The following is a 6,009-nucleotide window of genomic DNA, read 5'->3' as shown; positions in this document are numbered from 1 at the left end:
CAAATCCATATTACACAGCAGAGCACCCATATGCCATTAACATACACAGTGTCATCTAAAATAATTCAGCCACAGCAGAGTCTGTGCATATCAGCTGTCATGCAGTAATAATTTTGTCCAAGCGCTCTTTCAGTGTAATTATATTTCAGAAAAAGGCCTCAGGCACCTTAGCTCTATATATCAGTACCTACTGACAGCAGTGATTGTGTGGTGAATCAGGGTGTTTATTGGGCACAGCAGCAGAGAGGACGGCCGTGAAGGACAGACTGACACCTGCTGGTCACAACCTCGTAACGCAGGCCATGTCCTGTAACAGAGCAACAGTTCACATGAATGTGAGTCTAATAACAAGGTCTGAGTGTGTGTCATCATTACATATCAGTGTGATATTGTCTCAAGGTCAGGATCATTGAAGCTTCTTATCTGTACGTCCCCTTCCTGCAGCTGCAGATTCATATTCTCACTCTCTTTCTGTCCTTCCTTCATTCCTTTCTTAACTCTTTCTTTTTTCAGGGTGACCGTGTCAGTGAATGAAACTGACCATACATAAAGACTGAGAGATACACTGACATATTGTTCTGTCATTTTCTCCATAAACTCTTGTACAATGATTTGTTTTCACAACACTGACACATGCAACAAGAACAGGATTGTGAAATATAAACACAGAATTTGCAAGAATAAAAGTACTAATTCTGAGTTTATATAATGAAATTGTGAGTTTATTGTTGGATTGTAATGCTGGAATTTCATGAGGTCTGGAATGGGATTAGTGCTGTAAATGTTTTGTAACAAGTGGGTTTAATGAGGGTTTAACAAGTCAGAGAACAGAGTCGCCACAAAACCTTTCAGACCTTCTTTGTGAGGTCAGTATTGTTACATTTAGTGATTGTGCTGTTGTGAAAGAAACTTTAACAGTTGAAGAGTTACACAGTTTAACTGCTGAATGAGCAAACAATGTCAGATGATTTCAAATCTGCTGTTTATTCATTTGTACTGAATATTACTTTGTACTAAAGTGTCTAATGTACAGTATTATCATAGTTCACTGTGTTCCTGTTGTATCCTTAGCCTTAGAAATAGTAATATAACAAACACACACATTAAACCACCGTCAGTGTCTCCAAACACATTATACCCTGCAATAATCTGTAAATGTGTAGGCTTTACACAAATATGAATGTATAATTTAATTGATATTTATTTACATAATTTATTTAAATAAATGTATAAAGAAACATAATACATAAAAGATAAATATTATATTATGGGTTGATCTTTCATGTTAACAACGTCCAAAATAAACAGATATTAAATTTCAACCAGCTGAACAATAAATATAATATAATATAATATAATATAATATAATATAATGTTTTTCATTAACATTAGTTGCAGCCCTAGTTAGGATTCTCAGTTTGCCAGATGCAAACACTGGGTTAATTAAATTTAGGAGCTGGGACTAATTTCTTCTGATTTTTCTTATTTCCATTTCTTGTTCCTTTTCCCCATTCCATTTTTTTTAAATGCGTTATTCTAGTTTATACTTTTTACCTATACTCTATACTCTATGACCACACGCACCGACCATTACCCTACTGCTGTATAATGTTATTGTCTTTAGTTTAAAGTGATTCTACATGTCTATCACCACCACTGGACTAATTTGACCATTAGGATTTATTTAATCTGATTTCTTATTTCTTGTCTTTTTTCCCTGTCCTACATATTTTACTAGTTTACAATCTGCTCCTGCTCCTGTTATGCTTATTTTCTCTATCTTTATTTTCTCTACTCTAATTGTGAATAAAACTATATATTTATCTACTGCAGCTGATCTCTGGCTCTGGTTTCTGCTGGTGCTGTGTGTTCAGCTCCTCCAGTATCCACACAGAGCCCCTCACAGACTGGAGCAGACGATGAACTAAACTAATTGTGTGGCAGCCATTAGTCCATGATCCTCTTTCAGTAGGTGATCAGGAAGCAGTTCTCTGCACTTCCTGTGTCACTCCTGCTCACCCTATACAAATAATTAAGAGCATTTATCTTGACTGATCCTAACAACACAATCCAGCCATGACTGCTGTGATTCAGATAAGTGTGTGTCACTGGACACCTGTTCAGTGTAACCAGGGGTGGCTCTCAATGTCGTCTAAACTGGGCCGATCTGATGCCGATGCACTGAGACACCAGCGAATCAGCTGACGGCACTCTGTTACACACAACACAGTCTTCAGAAACACAAAACATCACACTTCACCTGGATCTGGACGTGATTTCTGTCTCTTGCCTGTAGACAGCTCTCTAGGGAAGTGCAGTCTGCTTTTGGAGGTGACCCTCCGTGCGCCCCTGAAGGGGAAACAACCGCACAGGATGTTGAAGAGCGTCACCCCCACTGACCAAACCGTAGCCGGTCCTGCATGATAGCGGCGCTGCCGAAACCACTCAGGAGGGGCGTATTCAAGAGTGCCTGAGAGACACAACAAGACCACAAACATCCAGTCCAAACAAATTCCCTCATCAAAAGTTGACAAACACATCACTGCAGTGAGATCAAACCAACCTGCAAAGTATTTGTAGGCCGAGTCTTTTAGCAGATCTCCACAGCCGAAGTCCAGCAGCTTGATGTCATGTGACTCTGTGGAGATCAGCAGGTTCTCTGGTTTGACGTCCCGGTGCAGGACCCCGCGGCTCTCGCAGTGTCTCAGAGCGCTGATCAGCTGCAGCAGGACTTTCTTAGCCAGACTCTCATCCAGATATCCGTTCTCCTCACAGAAACTCTGGAGATCCTGGCAAGGAACTGGACGCTCCAGGATCATGGTGTAGCGTCTGCGATGGTCAAACCACTCCAGCAGCTGCAGGACGTTGGGGCAGGCAGGAGCCGAATTGACCAGGGTCATCAATGCCACCTCCAGCGGCAGCCGACCATGGCCTTCCTGCAGTGACAAACGATCCATTATATCCAGAGCTGAATGCAGAGACAGAGACAGAACAACAGATTCACACTAAACTTACAACTTTCAGCGTCTCAGGCGTCCTGCCTTTAGAAACGTACTTGATGGCAACCTGTAAACAGATAAAGCGCAGTAAATCACACTGACGGATGACATCCACTGATATCAACATTTCTAAAAGCTGTTTGAATGAAGGAGGGAAGAAAATGTCTTACTGGCAGTCCGTCAGACCTGCGGATCCCAGCATGCACAGAGCCGAATCCACCTCGCCCCAGCAATGGGCCCTTCGCATACACTTCTGAAACACACAAGATCACAAGAGATGATGTTGCAGTATCTAAACCTGTTACTTTAACATTTTCTATTCATAACATCTTTAATATCAGTCTATTCTGACCTCTGCGGGAGCGTTTGGCAGGTCTTTTATACGAGGTGGACGGACCTTCATCCTCCTGGCTGCCGTTCTGCCGCTTCCTCTTCCTCTGAGGCTGATCTGTGGACACAGAAACAGCCAAGTCAGAAGGTAGAGGTGCAATGTATCCTGGTAGCTCTTGGCTCGGTGGCTGGTTTGGGTTTGGCAGCGGATCCTGATCTCGATCACCAGAGCCACGTGTCCCATCCTCCTGACCAGCCGTCTGGGTGAAAGCAGCACTCCTGGATCTGGAGCGGCCTGAGGCTAAAATATTACACACTTACAATACTTAACACTGTTTTATTAATCGTCATTCATCAATATCCATGCTCACATCAAATGTGTCACTTTATTTCTTTTAACTTTCTGTTAGGATTTAATTTATAATTGAGCAGCTCTGTTGTTGTTTTTTACCATTACAATTGTGACAAGGAATAAAAAGTCATGCAGTTTGTTTTAATTACATGAGATAAAATACATGTGATCATTTAGCTGACAAACAATGGGATTAAATGTGTTAACATGCACAAGTTTCTTCACATTATTTAGTCAAACAATCTACAAAACTATACAATATAATACCAATAATAAATTAATGATAAATTAAAACACTTACCTGGTCTCTCACTCATGTGGGCCATTAGCAACCTCCTCCAAACTCCAACAAAAGAGAAAATACAGAAAAAGAGAATGAAAATAAAACTCTCTTTGGAAATACTCAAAAGAAAGAAAGAAAGAAAGAAAGAAAGAAAACAAACAAGTCCAAAACAGAAAAGAAGAACAAAAGTGTCTACAGAAATAAGATTAATTCTTTAACAAATACTCTCCTCAAAGAAAATGTCCGTCGATCTCCGTCTGAAATCAAAGTCTTCTTTCAGGAATCCCTCGAAGTTCTTCAAGAATCACAAGATCTGCACAGCAAAGTCTCTGCAAATGTCGCCTCGTCTCAACCAACAGACAGCGATGGTTCGACTGTTTATATATTCACTCACAATTGCGTCGCATAGCAACTAAAATGCGAATCACACCTTACGTCGCATACGTGAGTACTGAATCGCGAGCGCACGCATACGTCGCATCGGACGTATTGAATATTTACGCACTTATTCTTGATATATATTTTTTTTAATTTGACGTTTATGATAATGTTTTATGTAACCGTTTTAGTTATTTAGTTTTAAAAAATGTTCATTATAGCTTGTAGGCTAATTTTATTTAAATAAAGATCAAGGACGTTTATAGAAACACACACAGCTCTACAGCTCGACCGACTGAAAATGTGAGATTGTCATAAACTATGATGAGTGACAGAGTTTAATGATTATTAATAAGGAAATTTGCAAATGCGATGCTGATTTAATACAACAGCTCAATAAAAAAGTGACATTATTAAGTGACTTACATTGTCTGACTACAACACTATTGTCTGATTCTGTTTGAAAACACTTTCAAACAAAGTCACAGCTACAAACACAGCAGTGCTTCGTTTATGAATGAACGTGTTTTTAAAGGAATCAAGTGAGTCAATGATTCAATTACTCGTTCATAAAGACAGTCACTTGATTCACTCCTGAATGAATCAGTTGAATGAATGATTCAGTGATAAAATCAGTGATTTGCCGCCATCTACTGGCAGTTTTAGTTAGTTTTTTAAAGTATAATTTCAGTTATTTGAATCATTTTTATATTCAAAATTCTATATTTAAAACATTAATCTCAACATGAATTTATTCATTTAACTGCACTCATGGCACCTCTGAGTCTCATTAAATGAAATAAGAAAATACACTTGTTCTTTTGTGCACCTCTTGTGTACAAGTTCATTTTATTAATACTGATTTCATATGATTGGTAATTTATTCCTCTTATTCTTATTCTATTGTTTTAATTAGAAATGTTAAACAATTTAAACATAAAAGATGACATACTTTTAAAAAAATTTGAAAAATGGCATTACAAAAATACAAAAATGCCCTTGAAATCACTTTAAGGAGTCAGATATCACCACATAATGGGATTTTAACAGAATTTTTATTTTTTTGATTCATTTACTAAACATTTTAGATTTATAACTATTTACTGCAGAGCCCAAGATCTGCATAAAATACAGAAAAGCAGGGGAAAAAGAGGGGAAGACTTACAATACAATATTCCAAAACAATATTAATGCCATAACAACTACAACACAGGATTTTTAGGAGGCAGATGAAGTCTCAAAAGAGGTCCAACCAAAATTGTATTATATTTCTATGGGGGGCCATGTAAATCTAGTAAACCTAACTGGGGTCGATGGATCCAACCAGTTTCAGGATGACCAGACAGAATCCTTTTTTAATGATAAATTAAAAATGATAGCGATGAATCGTCCAGCAAGACATAAAGCAGTGGATCCTTTTGGATCTGAGTCTTCAGAAGATCTGACAATAAGTCCCGTACCAAGCACCAGAGCAATGCAATTCAGGAACAGTCCCAATATATGTATATATGTACCTTGACTTGAGCTGCTACACAGGTGACAAAAGGGGTCAGAATTCTTTTGATTTTATATGATAAATAGGAAGTGGCATATGCTTTATAGATTAAATTATAATGAATCATTTGGTGAGCTGTTTTTTTTTTTTTTTTTTTTGAGATAGCAAAATT

General features: G+C 38.2%; 1 pseudogene; it reads right to left on the bottom strand.

Moving 5' to 3' along the window:
- Positions 1–186: 186 nt before the first annotated feature.
- Positions 187–4,393, bottom strand: LOC127154599 (serine/threonine-protein kinase pim-3-like; annotated as a pseudogene).
- Positions 4,394–6,009: the final 1,616 nt, after the last annotated feature.

This window comes from Labeo rohita, chromosome 23, assembly GCF_022985175.1.
Source record: "Labeo rohita strain BAU-BD-2019 chromosome 23, IGBB_LRoh.1.0, whole genome shotgun sequence".
In the NCBI taxonomy this organism is placed as follows: domain Eukaryota; kingdom Metazoa; phylum Chordata; class Actinopteri; order Cypriniformes; family Cyprinidae; genus Labeo; species Labeo rohita.
This window is presented reverse-complemented; position numbering and strand designations above follow the sequence as displayed.